The sequence below is a fragment of the Neopsephotus bourkii genome, unplaced genomic scaffold (assembly GCF_033783945.1).
Source record: "Neopsephotus bourkii isolate Nb327-2 ecotype Australia unplaced genomic scaffold, CSIRO-AGI_Nbou_v1 NB_1441, whole genome shotgun sequence".
Lineage (NCBI taxonomy): Eukaryota > Metazoa > Chordata > Aves > Psittaciformes > Psittacidae > Neopsephotus > Neopsephotus bourkii.
This window is the reverse complement of record NW_026901918.1, coordinates 532,631-549,719: the sequence shown is the minus strand read 5'-3', so window position 1 is coordinate 549,719 and position 17,089 is coordinate 532,631. Positions and strand designations below refer to the sequence as shown.

The window sequence follows — 17,089 nt, the reverse complement described above, 5'->3', positions numbered from 1 at the left end:
TGATGGTGGCAAGTAAACATGAAATTCTTAGCAAAGCTGAGGCACTTTCTGAAAAAGCATATGGCCTGTTCTTGGGTTATGAATTTGAGTGTGTGAAGGACTGATACAGAGGGAGTTTTGGGAAGGGACAGAGAGAGGCACAGAAGAAAGGATGGATTTTTTAGCTTTGGGAACAGTCTGATGGTTTTGGTTTGTGTATGTGTTCTTTTTAAGTTTCATTTGAGAGAAGTAGTAGTAGGAAATTTGTAAAGGAGGACCAGAGCAATTGTTCTGTTCCCACAGATTGCCTGGGCATAATGAATGGAACATGAGCCCCATGTTTCTAATTTGATACTTTGAAGGTCACTCTCTTTTTGCCCAAGGCAGACATCCTTCTATTAAAGTTCCTCTGAAAATAAGTTTAATCCAGCTTCCACTGAAGTCAGTGGGAATTTTTAAATTGATTTCACTGGGAAGGGAAGAAGGCCTCTAGGATACAACCTTGCATTACTTTTTGGTTTTGGAGTTGTTTTCGGGGGGTTGGAGGGGTTTTTCTTGTTGTTTTTTTTTTGGGGGGGGGGGGGGGGGTTGGGTTCTTTTGGACAGATTATGTCATCATAAGTACCTCTTCATTCTTGAGGAAGTACTTGAGAAATGCCACATTATTGAGGAAGTGGCATGGGAGATAGGTAAAGAGTTTCACTTTCCAGGAAATCTCTCATATTCTTCCAAATCTAGAATGGCCTGGAGAAAAAAAACTGGAAGACCACTCCCAATCTGTCCTATGGCTAAAATGAATTAGTACATTTTCTCTTCAAACGCCCATTGACATATGCTACACATTGAATCCAGCTTGCCACTACAAATATCTTATAAAGTATCCTACAATACCAATCTGTAAATGTTTGTAGGAGGCTACCAAAAGCTTTTTATCAAAGGTTCCAACCATTCCTGAGTGATGGGAATTTGATGGTGAAATATTACAGGAAAAGCTCTGACAGCTATGTGGAACAGGTTAGAGCTACATTGGTTGCCAGCTGCATATCTTCACTGTTGTTCACACTTGTTCTCAACATCACTGTTGAGATGTTGCACTAGCTTTGTCAATGCATAGTTTAAAAAAAACCTTTAAAGAATAGCTTGAGTGGGTTTAAATGCTTTTTAAACATGATCCCACACGCCAGTGGTAAATTGTGATAGCTATTTTTCGGCAAGATTTTGGGTTAAGCCCAGATCCTGCTATCGACGCTTGAAGTGCCTTAGGGACAGGGTCTCAAAATAGAACAACTATATATAACCAGATGGTGACAAAACTAAACATTTGGGGGAGTTGTGAAGGAGAATATTGTTCCCAGTCCTTCTCACACTGAAGCAATTCACTTGCTTTTGGTGTACTACAGACCTTCTTCTACCAAATAAAACTATCAAAATAAAGTCCACAACAACAGCCTGTGGGGTACATTTACATTACTCCCTGTTCTGAATTCCCTTAGGACAATGCAGTGTGTTAACAACCATGTCATCTCAGCTGGCTTTGGTTTTGTCACACGGGTAGGCGGCACATGGTCTCAGTGAAACAAGTGGTGATTAACCTGCTTCCAAATTTGTATTTGGACCAACAGGAGTAAAAATACAGAAACCAAAAGGGAAGCAATCACGTGGTGGATGCAAAGCACCAAAGTACATACTGACTTTATAAAATTATACATCCTTATAGCCTCCAGAGCGCAGTCCTATTTAGGTATCTTTGCCATGTACAGCTCGGCTGTGGGTTGTCTGAGGAAAAGACCATTTACAGTTTCAGTGCGGTATTTAGCATAGAAATCCTTGGAATGTTTTCTTAAATATATAAACGGGCAGGACATTTTATATAGTTGTTCCCTGCTGCTATCCACCAGATATTCACTACAACTTTTTTTACTTTTAAAGTATGCACACTGTAATCAGTCTCTTTGTCAGGGATTTTTGAAGTGGAAAAAAATCATTAACATCTTGATTGGACAATTTTTTGGATATTAGAAAGTAACAATTATATTATTTAGCAACGGGTAGGTAGCCTGCCAAAATCCTGTACTTGTTAGCATACTTGTTTTGCTTATTCATAGTACCTACACTAGTGTGCTTTGTTTACAGAATGAACCGTTCTGGAATGAAGTTAAAATCTACTCAGGTGCAACAAAAGCCCTATTGCTTTTTAATAAGAGATGTTGCTGAAGTTGCTGTAAATTTCAATAGGAGTTCAATATCTGGAGCACCTCCAAGATCTGGCTCCTAATTTGGAACCTGAATTACATTTAGTATCCATTTAAAACCCATCTCATTTTTAAGTGTGCCCACTCAGTTTTATTATGCAGTGCCTGCTTTTTCTTTGCAATTACTCAGAATTGATGAAACTCTACTAAAATTGCAGGGCAGGAGTATGCCAACTGGCAGCAGCTGAATGCTTCCATTTACAGGGGAAATCAGGTGTGCATTCCTGCAATTTCTCACAGAAAGCTACTTGTATAAATTAATGCGGGGTTTTTATTACTTTCACCTCAAATATTTTCTTTAAGCAGTTCCATAACATGATGGAGGTAAGACTTAGGTACAAGTTTTGAATTCTGAATGGCCCAAGATTTCTCTAAATGTTGGCAAGGGAAGATGTTTCTCTGCAGAGCAATTTCCTCCTGCTGTGCTGCTGTGACAGTCCCACAGAAGAGGAGGTTCCGGGAACATGAAATACAACAGAGACAATAAAACTTAGTTAAAACTACTTTAAGTGTCATTCAAAGTGTTGGTTGTGATAATGAAGACCATCTAAGGTCTTGTCTTACTGGATGGAAGCCTGATACAAATGCCACTGCAGAGAGAAGGAACCTTTAGCCATCTCATGGTCATTGCACCAGTACCAACCTACTGCACTGCTCCTGCTGCTGGCTGACAGGTAAAACCCTGAAAGTATGGCAGCAAGCTACTTCAGCTGAGGGCTAATACCTCCAAAACCCACTTCTGACAATTCTCAGAAAGACATACTTGATAATATTTTAGTTTGTAACTTACCAATTGACACATAGAGGTGAACTATTTAATTTTTTTTTGGCAGTACAACTTCCAAGGTATTATATCCTCTTACTGTAGAAATACATATTTCTCACTTTTGCCTTTGGATACAGTAAGATTGTATTTAATTCAGGTTAGACATCCTAATGCTCTGATATGTTAGCAGTGTTGCTAAGGAGAGCCCAACATTTAGATCTGAGGAAAGCTTACCATGTTTTGCATAGTTTCATGAGGAAAGGAAATAAATTAAGATTAGACTAGTAAAGGGAAAGAAAATGGTTGATTAAATGTTGCTTTCTCAATTTCATACCATACGGGAGAAAAGTCAGTCACTCAAGACAGAGAGGAAATATAGATTCAGAGAATATTTGGATTTACAGTGCAATTAGCTGGAAAAACTTATTGCCACCACATATTGCTAAAGGCATACAGCTGCTAAAAAAAAATGACTGTGGCTGCCTGTGGCAGATATGATTTTCATCATGTCAACTGAGTAATTGAATAGTCTAATTTTCAAGGCAAATCTCCCAAATACAAAATCTGAGCTTTCTCGGTTTTGTGCTAGTTTCTTCGTTTTTTGTCTAAGGGTTTTCTTACCTTAGTTCAGGTTGTGCATGGTGTGTATATTTGTGTGTTTGTCACAAAAAGGTTAAAGTCCCAGCTTTTTAAGTCTTCACGAGGTTTATCATGAGACGTAGTCCAAGAGATAAGAGAAATCCTACCAGATGGAAAACTACAGTATGTTATTTCCCTTCATTAAATTGTGAAGAAAACACACAGTACAGAATTAGTGAACATCTCTACTGCAAGAAAAACTTTTTACAAGACACTAAGGAAGTCAATCAATAGAAACCCTAAGAAACTAGAATTTATGGGTTCTACCATTCATGGAACTTTATGCTGTTCTGTCCTATTAAGTGAATGTTACTCATATTTTGATCTATACACACATTTTTGTCCTTTTATAGTTTTGGTACAGATTGGGATTTCACTTCCTTTTCCAAATCTGAAGCTAGCATTCAGAGTAGATCTTGTCATCCATTTACACTTCAGGAAAACATTCTCCTACCAAATACTATGGGTAATATCCACGTGACGTGTACCCCATTGTCAATGTTATTCCCTACATGAGTAAGCATGCTGAACTGAGGAATAAAAAGGCAGGTGTTTGGGCTCAGCCATGTGGAGACACCCCTGCCCTGTTTTGGCCAAGTCTGGCAGTGCAGCTGGACATGCAAAATTGCACCTTCCCCCAGAATGAATCAGTGAGGCTGATGTCCTGGTGATAAAAAAATCCCCAGCTGCGTAACTGCCCATACTCATTTTATGTGGTATGGATAGCATTTGAGTTTAGTTTCTGATGCACCCTGATATATATCCTGCCTCTGTCTTGACCTGAGAGCTTTCTGAAATTCTCACAACTCTGCCAGCAGTTAGTGGGATTCCTGGTCTAGGAAAAGCTCAGCACATGTTTCCTAGCACATCACCTAGTTCTGTTGTGAGCCCCACCTCTTCTGACTCTTACTATGGACATGAAATAAATACCCATACTTAATGATAATACCGTCTGAAATCCCAATTGCAAGTTCAAAGAGCATATGCTTCAGGGCATACAGTCACTGTCCAGGCAATAAAGGTGGTTGTTTTTTTCTCATGAATACAAATATCCTGTTCAAAACAAATGTCATCAGTCTTTGGTGGCCTTGGACTGAAAGTAATTCCAAATTAATCTAGCAGGTTGGCAAGAAAACAAAAATGCCAACAATATATGAGTTAATGCAACTTACTGCCAGTTATATAAACAAGGAAGGCATCATGATGGAGTCACTGATGGCACAGCCAAAAACTTCCTGAAGCAGGCTTTTAGTACTACCTATCCATCAGCTAAGTCAGATTCTGTTCACTTGCTTAAAATTAAATAAAAAAATAAAACTGGCTACCATAAACACTGTAGAGTGTTGGGAGAAAAAAAAAAAAGTCAATGGAAAAAATACACTGAAATTTGTAAGGAGGAACTGAATATGAAAGTTCATGGTATAAAGAAAAAAGATCCAGACACACAAAGCACTGTGTTAGGAAGCTGAGCATACACGGTAAAAAACTGGCCTCACTGAAGATAGTGGCATGGGTTACACTAAGTCATTGAAGTCCTATGGTCAGCACTGAATTGGGGTACATACATCCCTGAGTTTAGGAACCAGTGAATGTTTCATGGAGAGTACAGAATTTACCATAGAAGTACCCTTAATACTGGATACACCATCTTATCGTATTTGTTAGAAGTCAGAAATGGAATTATTCTGACTTTCAGGAATTCTAGATTCCTTTTCAGCTTCCTTTGAGGGGAGGGAGAAGAGAGGAAAATGGGTTTGAACAGCTTAAAGTAAGAAAAAGCAATGGGGATTTATCTTGTTATCAGATGAAGAGTTGCCATCTTGTCACCATTACATTAGTTAAATTGAGCTGGTTCTGCAGCAGGGACTCGCAGGTTAGCAGTAGTGAGAATCTGAGTCCATCAGGTTTGCAGTTCAGAACAGGGCTGTTGCAGTTTCATTCAAAAACTAGTGAGTGTAAATCTTCAATGGAAGTAGCAACTAACAAAAAGAAAAAAAGGAAAGAAATAAAAAGAAGAAGAAAATTGTCTTAAAGAATAAAATCAAAGGAGCAGTGTTGGCTTTCAAAATGCTGGCTGGATGCTAGGAATTATGACCCTAAATGGTACAGAGACTTAGTAAGTCACTTAGGTGCAGCTCCTGTTGACTTCAGAGGACTTTTTCACAAATGAATAAAAGCTTCCTAGAAAAATATTTGAACCTATCCAGCAGCACTAATGAGATAAGTCTGTAAAACCCTCTGTGCCATTAACAAGGCACCTAGCTATACTAACAGCAATGGCGAGAAAAACTAACACATCACAGACAATTCCAGGGGGTTTCCCTCCATTCTTAGACCACTCTACCCAGTTTCATAGTAGCATGTTACAAAGTTTGTAAAATACAAAGCCTGCTTTTTGCAGTGTCTCCTGGAATGCCCTTGATCACTGGTAAAACCAACAAAACTGTATTCTCATAAACAGGAAAACAGACTTAATCCATACACCTTCTGAAATAATAATGAACTTTGAAAGTGTAGAATCATTTATTATTTGTATCACAATAGCAAGTAGAGAAGCTAAACAAATTGGGACTTGCTTAATATGAGGCAATGTGTAAACATAGCACAACAACAGAAATATGCAACCTAAATGGACCAGACAGCCAGAGGGTGAGAGAGGAGAAAGAGATGCATATTGAATAATTATGACTTCCAAAAGCCATGTATGTGCACAGAATGAAAACTAAGGGAAGCTACAGAAAATATGTTAGAAACCTAATTACCAGACCTGGTTCCTCCAAGTGTAAAAAACCACTATTATATTGTGGGGTTTAAATTTCTGTCAGAAAAAAAGAACAACCAATGAAGGTATCATACAGAGATTTCATTGCAGGCTCATAATTAAGCAATTACATCACTGCTGCTATTTAGCAAAGTTCCTTTCAGACAGAAACAGTACTATTACCTGAGAAAATCTCACCGGATTTTTACTTGGTGAGCTTTTGTTCAAGAATCTTCTTTTTATTATGTAGAAAAGCTCTGAGCTACTTGCCAAGTTCAGGTCTTTACATGTTGAGTGAGAAGTGATTAAGTCAAGAGGACACACATTCTTTTCCATTGTCTCCACACTTTCTTGGTGAGTGGTAAATCTGCCTCATGCTATTTGGTGAAAGAGCACTTCAGCTTGCGTTTCAGGTCTCTGGATCTAATTCATGGTACTACATATGGTATGTATGAAGTCATAAGGGAGCAGGCATGGTGCATCAACTTCCACATGGGACAGTTGGCAGGTCACGTAGAGGGGCCTGTATCCAAAACACATGCAAATTCAGTTTGCTGGGACTTCTAGGTGAAACTTCTGCCTCTCCTGGAAAAAGCAAGTATTTTTCCTTACCTGACCTGTTCACAGGGAAGAACCATTTAGAGAAAACACTGAGAGGTGGGTACCCTCAGTAGCTTCCTCTTTTAGCAGAAAAGAAGACAACAAACTAGCTTTCCTTCTCCTCTGCCACCACCCCCTCTCACTTGGTTATGACTGGACTCCCCTTCAGTGTTGGTCATGAACAGACCCTTGCAACCTGCTGAATGAGCAGACCATAAAATGTTGCGTCCTGTTAGCTGAGCCACATTAATAATCCTGGTTCCTCACCTGTGGCAACTGCAAAACAAAGCACATTTACCTAGGCCACCAGCATGAAGGTACACAGTTGCCACGGGTAAGGTATGCAGGTATGGTCGGCTAAGGCACTTTGGTGAACAGGTACCTTAACCATTTGTAATGGCTGGTCCACACCTTCACTGGCTTGTATATGGTTACACTAGAAATAGAGGAATCCCTTGCTGTTTATGACTGTTATACCCACACACTGCTATTTAGTCACAACAAACATGTTCATTTTATTATTAACTGAAAAAAGGGAACAATGCATTGTGAAATTTGGAATTGTAAAGTAACTTTTCTCTTTTAAAAAGCAATTTTATTTATTTTTTTCCCACAGACACCATCAAAGCCAGTAATGCTGGGTTCCTATATGTTGTGTTTGGTACACTAACTAGCAAGCACTCTGGCCCAAAAAGTGCGAAGAATGTAATTTATCATCAAAGATCCATAGAAATATTGAGGTATTTCTGCCTGACCATTTTTTTCATGCTTCAGCATGAAGCCCTGAGGACAGCAGGAGAGGAGAAAGTTTTAGAAAGATAAAATTCTTGCCTAACTTTGGATATGGAAGAAGTAATTAGTAAAAGTAGTTAGTAATAACGGCAAGCCTGTGTCACTGGGGAAAGAAATCAAGAGATTGTTCACTATTTAGTCAGAAGGAGACACTTGGAAAGCTGTAAAGATAATGTGACTGCGCTTTTGAGGAACTAGCTGTAGAAAGCCGAGTACAAATTGTTGGTCAGAGCACACTTGTCCAACTCAGTTCAATCTACTGAAGGCTTAATTGAGTCTATTTGCAAGCATGGCTGGCTCTGTACACAGTTTGTTCTCACACACAAAGTGATTAGTACATTGTTGGTAACTATGGCAGCTGAATACGTACCACTGCTGCCAGAAACAGCCTGGCACATGACTTGTCTTCTGACAAGTATTTGGCACACACTTTCACAGGGTTGATGAATCTCCTGACTCTGCTGCTGGACACAGTTCGGATAGGCTGGCTTCTGAAAAGGTTATGTTAATGGGCAACACAATGTGCCTCTGGGCACTCTAGCATGTTTGAGACACGTGGCAGGGCAGATGCCTGAAACTCTGAAGATGTACCAGAACCATCTAACAGAGATGACTGTGGATGCATGACTCGATGTGTCTTTGTTCCTTGAGGGGAATTGCTATGGGAAACAGTTCAAACTTTTGTGTTACCACAGGGTCTGAAGAAAATGCCACAAATCCTTAGAATACAGTGGTATTCCTAATGTGGACAGTCCTTTGTGGGAATCACTAATGTGTTAGCATCTTTGGCCTAAGATTCCTGCAATGTTCCTGTGATTCACCTGCTCCCAAGTGAGATTTGGCCAATAAAAGGCAGAAGTTCTTAACTACACTGCATGTCTAAAATACACAATACTGAAGCAACATGTTACATGGCATTCACTTCTTGGTTTGCATACTTCCCAAACTGGGATAATGTTTCTACAGAAGTTTTATGTGTAAATATGCTACTTGAATAATTTCCATTTAACTACACATTTTTTTCCTCCACAACAGATTTTTTTTTTTTTTTTCTGCTCGACAGAATTTTTGTTAGCGTATCTTCTTCAACATTATTTTGCTCCTTCCCCCAAGAATTCTTCAGGAATGGAGTCCTGAGACACAGCTTGAAACAGAAAATTAACTTCTTGTCAGCAGGATTGGCTCTACACCCAAAATCTGGATTAAGATTCTGGTTTTAACAGATATTATATGCATGACCTGAGGCAAGCTATAATGCTTCTTTATAGTGCAATTTCTGAAAGTGGGAATGATAATACTTTGTCTACATCATAGGATTCTTGAGAAGTAAAGTCCATTGACAGTAATGAAAAGCTTAGGCAAAATGGAAGCAACCATTGCAGCTGTTGTTTGCACTCATCAGATAAGAGTATTTGTCATCTAAACTTGCGCTGGAACTTGTTTTCAGTGCTGCTGCCCATGCAAGGGGAGATCAGTGGCTGGGCATGTAAAAAAAAAAAAAAAAAAAGGTCTGGAAAAATAATAAAAACCAACCATGTCAGTTGACGCAGGTCTTATTAATGACAAGAAATCTGTATGGCTAGTAATAAATGTCAGGAATTCATACAGATTAAAAGCAGATCAAAGTTTTGTAATGATTTTTTTTTTTTTTATTTTTTTACATGCTCAAGATCCTTTTCAGACTGTTTTATAACTGTTTGTGGATTTAGGTATAGACCAGGAAATTTTCCACCCTACAACTGATCTCTCCAGCCTCCTTCCCTCGTGTTGTGGTCCAAATTCAGCTTAGTGGCAACTTGTTAGCACTGCCACGTTTTCCATTTTAACTCATGCTGCTGAATACTGGATGATGTCCAAAACCAGGACAAGCAGTCCACAGGTGAGATGGAGCCTGTCTCTTGGTGAAGATCTGCAGCTCAACAGCACCAAGTGTCCACGGATAGAACTGCCAGCCGTACTTTGCCACCCAGTGAGGAATACCTTATCTTGCATGTTCCTTGTGTCTCCTATTTGAGTCATGCATGCCACCTCCAGTATTTACCAGCACGCAGAGGAGGGTGGTTGCTGCTGTCAACAGCCGTGGGGCAGAAGCCAGAGCCCCTTCTCTTTTCCTGGAGGTCCAACGACAACCACACCAGCTTTCGTGACCTGCTTTCCACACTTCCTCAAAGCCTCTGCAATGTCAGCACAGCATCTTGGACAGCCGCATGACGAACGGTCAGCCATTTGCACTAACTGCCCCCGGGTGCCCTATCTCTTCACGGCGAGAAGGCACGAAGAGCATCTGAGGAGGTGAGATAACCCCTCTGGCGTCGGAGGACGCTGGAGCGCTGGCTTCGCCAGGCTCCGGACAGGGAGAGCCCACACCAGGGACCACACCCGCGTCCTCCCAGGCCCGCTGTGTCGCCGAAACGCTCATCAGAGCCGGCAGCGACTCTGCGGCCCGCCCGCTCCCTCAGGGAGCCCGGGTGGGGCGGGGCGAGCAGGGGCCGCTGCGGCGCTGGCGCTGGTTTGAAAGCGCGGCGGCGGCGGAGCGGGCGGTACAGCGATAGGGCTGACAGGCAGCGGCAGCCGTCCTCGCCGCCGCCCGGCCTCCTTTGTCCCTTCCCCTCCCCAGCGCGCCTAGCCCAGCCCAGCCGGCAGCACGGAGCGGAACGGGCCAGGCTGGGGATTCCCCTTCTGCGCCGCCGAGGTCGCCATCTTCACCCCGACCTCGCCTCAGACCCTGCCGGCCCGGCTCCTGGGAGCCGTCCGGGAGTGCAGGAGGGGGCTGCGCCGCGCAAGCCCCCTGCATGTGACCGTCGGGCGGTAGCGGCCTCCTCCACGGATCTCGTCTGCGTCCTCCTCCGCCCTCAGCGCGGCGGAGAAGGGGCGCGGAGCGCCCGACAGAGGGGGACGGAGGTGCCGGGGCGCGGCGGGCAGACAAAGGAGCGGGCGCCGCCGTGGGCAGTGGTGAGTGGCAGGGGCGCTCTTACCGCCCATCTTCCCCGGGGCGCCCGCGGGGCAGGTACCTGCCGGTGAGCCGGGCTGCCCTGCGGCCTCTCCCTTGATCGGGGTGGGGGATGCAAAGACTTGGGGGTGGCGAGAACTGCCGTCCCTCAGCAGCCGCCCCTCAGCCGCCGCCTGAGACCACCGGTGTTTCCCGCACTGCCTGCCGCGCAGTGGCGAGCGAGGGCCGAGCGAGGTGCCTGGGGGCCGGGGCTGGGCTGGGCCAGGCCGGGCGGGGCATTGTGGGGGGAGCCTCCGGCTCCACCGCCGCAGGAGCGGGCAGCGAGCAGCAGGGCCGGACAGTGCCGCGGGCGCGGCGAGTGATGCTCAGCGGTAATCGCTCCTGACATTCGCACAAAAGGGAGGAAGCAACAAATTCTCCGGTGGGCGATATGAAAAAACGATGAAGAGAGTGGTCATTATTGTTTTTATTATTACTACTACTGTTACTATTCTTCCCTGCATTGGGGGGCAGGTGCTGCCGTGAGCCCCTGGGCGGGCGGCGGGGCCGCAGAGTGCGGCTTGGCCTGTGCCGGGCGCAGGGCGTGGTGCCTCGCCGGGGGTGCCACCCCGTCGCTCTGACCGCCCCGCACGGCGTCTGGAGGGGCACATGCCGCTTAGGGCTCGGGGTGCTGGGGCATAGCGGCCGTGACTTCGTCTGAATTCGGGGGGGTAACGTCGTACTTAACGCGGGTACTTGAAATGCGTTGCTTGTCTTGTGGCTTAAGCGTTTGGTTTTAAAGCAGTTTTTCTGTGTGTGTAACCCTGTGCTTTCACTAAAATTACGAATCTTGCTTTCGTAGGCCAGAAGAACATAAGGTTTTTCAACTCTTGACTCTGATGTTGAATGTGCACTGAACTGTAAGTCTTCCGAGTTTGTTTTTGAACTTGGGTGGATGAATGGAGTAATTATTTAAATTTGTGAGACAAAAACGTTGGAAGTAATTTAAGCAGATTTTTCCTGCAAATATATTCCTCCTGGACTGCGATAGCCACTAAAAAAATAGAAAAGTAAAGAAAATCTGTAAAGCCGGGGGGTGGGGGGGGAAGGGAGCAATTGTATTAAGCTCTCTTTTTAACTATTTTTTTTATGGTGGGCCTTATTTAAGTGTCAAGGCCTTACAGTCACTTTTCAAGCTTTGATCAATGTGTAGGAAACACCTGTAAGTGCAGTGGTATATTTCCTTATATTTAACTGAAGTAATTGAGATTAGATCATGCTTTTTTTCCTTGTGCACAAGGAATGTTTAGTCAATTATTTGCTTAGGTAATCTGATTAATAATAGCTCAGTCAAGGTACAGACATGTTCTTGAAAGTTGTTTATTATGTTGTCGAAATAGAGATGCAACTTTGAAAGATATAATACTAAATTTCTGTTACAATAAATTTGTTGAAAGGTGAAAGGACTGTTCTAGATGAAATTGCAGAATGTGATAAAGCAAATTTATTGCAGCTGCTAAAGAGCAAAGTAGCAGCTCAAATAAGCAAGAGATAATTCACTATAATTTTAGTACATACAGAAATTCAGTTGTGTGGCAATAGCTGCATTACTGCTTGCTTGAATTCTTTTTCCTCCCAGTAGCCTGGGAGGGAAACTAGAATCTGGATATAGCTGTTCAGATATCTAAAATTGTTTTGTTAATGGGCTATACTCCTTGCATGCATTCTGCTTTGAGGAAGGGGTGGTATCCTTTCCACAGCAGAGTGTTACTCTGTGTTCAAGAAACTTCCTGGTAAAGTTTCTGTATATCTAGATCAAAACTGTAGAGATCAGAAATTGCTGTCTATAAAATGTTATAATACACTTGTACACCAGAGGAATGAAGAACTGAAACTGTTGTTAGGAGTAGCTTGTCTGGAAATGTTGCAGCTGCGTGATAACTTATCTTTATTTTAAAGGTTGTTTTGCTGAAAAATAATTGGTGATTTGCTTATGCTGTCATATAACCAAGCAAAATACATTGTTTCGAACCTTCCTAGTAATTCTGACCTTACCAGGGTGTAAGAAGTGGTGTCGTGGTCTGTGGGAAGCCTTGTGGACATGGTGGCTTGTCATGATAGGGAGAAGGCAGTTAAAGTGTTTTAAATATCCCTTCATAGTTTCTGCTGTCCAAAAAATAAGTTGATGTAGAAGCAAGAAGGGGAGAAAAGTAATTGAGCATGTTTTCAAAGTGGCTTTCTAAATATTTTACTGTGATTTTTTTTTTTTTTTTAAACCTAGATACCAGAGCTTTATTTGCAGTGATAAAATATTAACCCTAGTGTCCAGAAATTGAATAATATGTTATGGAGGTGTTACAGTAAACAAGAAGTGTTAAATATCTCATTTCATATTTCTCCCCAACAAGCAATATAATTGGCACTCTTGCATTTTTAGGAGGAGTAATGGGTTTGTGATGGTGAAATAGTGTTACCCAGCAGCTGCTGCTATAATTCATTGTCCATTGGGGAGGAGTCTAACACCTGGTAACTTGAGCAAGCCTTTTAGAGCAAACTTTTACAAAGCCTTTGATATTTGTGTCAGACCTTTCTACCTTCAAAGGTAGAGTATGAAGGGCTTTTTCTGTCTCAGCTGGGATTTGCTAGAACTGTAATACAATATTAGAAAAATACTTTTTCTTTACACTATCGACATATGAATGTCAAGGAAAATATTTCATTCTGTTGTTATATGATTGAGGTGGCATTTTTTTGAAGTTCAAGATTTTTTTTCAAACTTCAGATTGGTGTTGAGACATTTACTTAGTGTGATTTACAGACCAACCTTTAGGCATGAAGCATAATTAGTCAGTAGTGGAATTAATTTACTCAGTACTGTGTTTAAAAAAAAAAAAAGTTTAAATACTTTTTGGAAGTACCTCTCCTGTAGGTCTTATTTGTTTGTTTCAGTTTTCATCATCTTGTCTAGTTGTGGAGTGGCAAGTTATATGTAAGCCTAGCGTACTAAATTACTAAAGGAAATCTCTTATCAGTCTGTTTTGGAACTGTCATGATTTCTGTTAGCTCTGTGTGCAGAAACCCACTGAGTTCTATTCAGTGTCTCTTGAGTATTTGTATGGAATTAAAATATGACTAACTTTCACTAAGTGTTACTTTTTGAGTGATACTTTGACTACTCAAATTTGCTTTCAGCAACTTAGTTGCAATTCATGATTATACTTGACAACCCCTGTCCTGGAACTGAATAGTAATTTATCACCAAAATCATTACTGCAACACTTGTTTTTCCTAGATAGGGTCTAGCTAATATTCAAGACTTAAATAAGCATGTGTCTGAAAGACTGTTATCTTTGGTTGCCTCCTTAACCTCTGGGTGTCTGTTTCTTGCTGTAAACCTCTCTGTGTGCTCAGATAGAGAAAGTGGGCAAAGACTAGTGTGGCTTTTTGTAGACCCTTGTTGTACCTTGCTGTGTTGTATTCATTAAAATGTATTTGCCAGTAACTACCATATCTGTTTAGTGTTAGACTTTCTGTGTCTCGTAATCTTAATATTGGCCTGTAAAACAAATAACTGAGTTTTAAGAACTGAAGATGTTGAAAACTTACAAGTCACAGAAATGCTTTCTTATACATGCTGAAAGATTGTAAGAAATTGGCTGCTAATTACTCCACAAACGTGTCTGGTAATGCATGTCTGTTTTCTAATGCAATTTTATCAGTTATTAAAGTATACTTAGGTTAACATGAAGGAGTTTTTCTACTTGTCTTGCCATATTACTGTTGCATTAAAAGTACTAAAGCTAAGTGAACAGAATGGTGACTGCACAGTTAAATTACTTTTTTTTTTTTTTTCAGGAATCAATTTTTGAGCAGACTAGATGGAGATGCATTAGGATAGCAGGGGCATAGTGTTCCTTCCTGTAGCCAAGCCTGGAAAGAAAATAAGTGGGGGGAGGGAAAGGGGGAGGAGTAATGCTTTTTTGAAGGATGCTGATCCTGAGATGGGTAGGTTGGATTCCAATTTCTTTAGAAACATCAGTAAATCAAGAGACTTTTGAGTATTCACAGTCACTTAAAGGTTTCAAGATACTTTGATGAAGCAAGTCTGTCTTGCATGATTAGTGTCTTTCGTTTTATTGCACGAGTAGTGATGATGTGAAGAAATAATGATGAATTCAAGGAATGAGCAACCTGGAGCAAATGTGTGTGGGTAAGACCTAACAGCTTCACTGAACATATTGAAATGGGGGCTTCACATAAAGAGCAGATCGAAGAGGAAGTTTAACTGTGACAAAGCTGGCAGATACTAGCAGAAAGAATGTAGGACAGTTAGGCCTAGTGAGTGTCCTATGAGAGGATGTGTTCTTGGGGCCTGTTACATAGCTTCATAACTCTACCTGAGTACACCTTTAGTCTGTTTCTAATTCAGTGTTTTGTGTGTGGTTAAAGTGGATGTCTGAGGTGAAACTACTAGTCCAAGGGTAATTGCTATCCCAAGAGAAACAGATTTCTCTTTGATTGCTTATCCTCAGCTTCAAGAAGAGGAGCTCTTTTGCCTGTAATGAAGGCACAGTTAAGGTAGCACAGACCTGCTTCAGAGCACTCTTTTGTATTCTTAGTGTCACATTAACAGAAAGGTTTAGGAGGAAGGTATAAGGTGGAAGACATAATGTTTCAGTGTGATTATCAGCAGGTTTTGTAGGCCACTTCCTGGAAACATAACTATACTGTATTAACGGTCCCCTCTGATTTATTTATTTTTCTGTCCAATCAGATTGTTAAAATTTGTCATGAGATGTCAGAGGGAGAACTGGTACCCTCTTTCTGCATATGCAGTAGAGCGTCAGAGTGGTACATGGGAGAAGGCAGGCTGCTAAGAGCTCCACTGCTGTTGAGCTTGCTTCCAAGTTATGGTTAAGGTAAATTCAATGAACAACTGAAATGGATCTCTGTGGGCTGTGTTCAGTGGATGTCTTTCTTATTTGGCTAAAGTTGAAAATATGGATATAGGCAAACATGTAGTAATGTCAAAGGTCTACAGGCTTGCAGTTACGTGAGCACTTGAACTGATACTGTGGTAGTTAGAAAATTATCAGCTCAGTTCTTAACTGGGCAGAGTTTGAATCAGCTCCTACCATACATAAATTCTAGCAGAAGTGTCATGGCCTGTAGTGAGGGGACTATGCAAACCACTCTCCCTACATTGGAGAAGAGGTCCTGGAGGAGAAATTGCAATTCATCCTTATTCTAAAGGAGAAACTCTCATCTAAACAGTCCTGGGCTCCTAATGCTGAGAGATTGATTACACATGGTGATGACCACTCCAATCCAATAATTTCTCACACCAAAACAGTTCCAGTACTTAGAGTTGCACTTCAGGCAGGCAAGGATAAAATGGTGTCAGTATCTCTAACCATTCAGGGTAAAACAAAGATCTGTTTGTTTTGTCAGTGTATAAATCATAGTACAAGGGCAAAACAACACATGAACCAAATAACTGATTAGACTACATTATTGTTTACTGCATATTTTGGTGTCTTTTGCTTTTGTCTTTTGCCATACAAATTGCTGTATAACTTGGTTTTTGTACTGAGTGTACATGCCTTGAACTTCATCAGTTGTTACACAGAGTTCAGAAATGTTTTGTTAGGAAAACTTTCTTTCCACAGAATGATAGAATCATAGAATGGTTTGTGTTGGAAAGTACCTTAAGATCATCTAGTTCCAACTCCCCTGCCATGGGCAGGAACACCTCACACTAAAGCATGTTGTCCAAGGTCTGCCCAACCTGGCCTTGAACACTGCCAGGGATGGAGCATTTACCACTTCTTTGGGCAACCCATTCCAGTGCCTCCACCACCTCACCACAGTAAAGAACTTCTTCCTTATATCTAACTTGAACTTCCCTTGTTTAAGTCTGAGCCCGTTACCCCTTGTCTTACCACTACAGTCCCTAATGAAAAGTGCCTCCCCAGCATCCTTATAGGCCCCCTTCAGATACTTGGAAGGCTGCTCTGAGGTCTGCACACAGCGTTCTCTTCTCCAGGCTGAACAGCCCCAACTGTCTCAGCCCATCTTCATACGGGAGGTGCCCCAGCCCCCTCATCATCCTCATGGACCTCCTCTGGACTTGTTTCAAGAGCTCCATGTCCTTCTTCTTTTGAGAACACCTGAACTGCACACAGTGCTCCAAGTGAGGTCTCATGCGAGCAGAGGGGCAGGATCACCTCCTTCAACCTGCTGGTCACACTCGTTTTAATGCAGCTCAGGATACAGTTGGCCTTCTGTTCTGCGCCTGCACACTGAAGCCAGCTCATGTTCATTTTCTCATCAGCCAATGTCCCCAAGTCCTTCTCTGCAGGTTTGCTCTG

At 41.9% G+C, this 17,089-nt stretch overlaps 1 protein-coding gene across 2 annotated transcripts in view; it reads left to right on the top strand.

Moving 5' to 3' along the window:
- The first annotated feature begins 10,283 nt into the window (after nucleotides 1-10,283).
- CDC42SE2 (CDC42 small effector 2) overlaps nucleotides 10,284-17,089 on the top strand; it is an 85,433-nt gene continuing 78,627 nt past the window's right edge. The window contains exons 1-2 of one of the 2 annotated variants that reach the window (XM_061368684.1): nucleotides 10,284-10,741; nucleotides 11,581-11,638. The gene's annotated coding sequence lies outside the window, so the exon portion shown is untranslated. Of the gene's footprint in view, nucleotides 10,742-11,346; nucleotides 11,450-11,580; nucleotides 11,639-17,089 lie in introns of those variants that run through there. The other variant, XM_061368685.1, reaches the window with a different exon arrangement.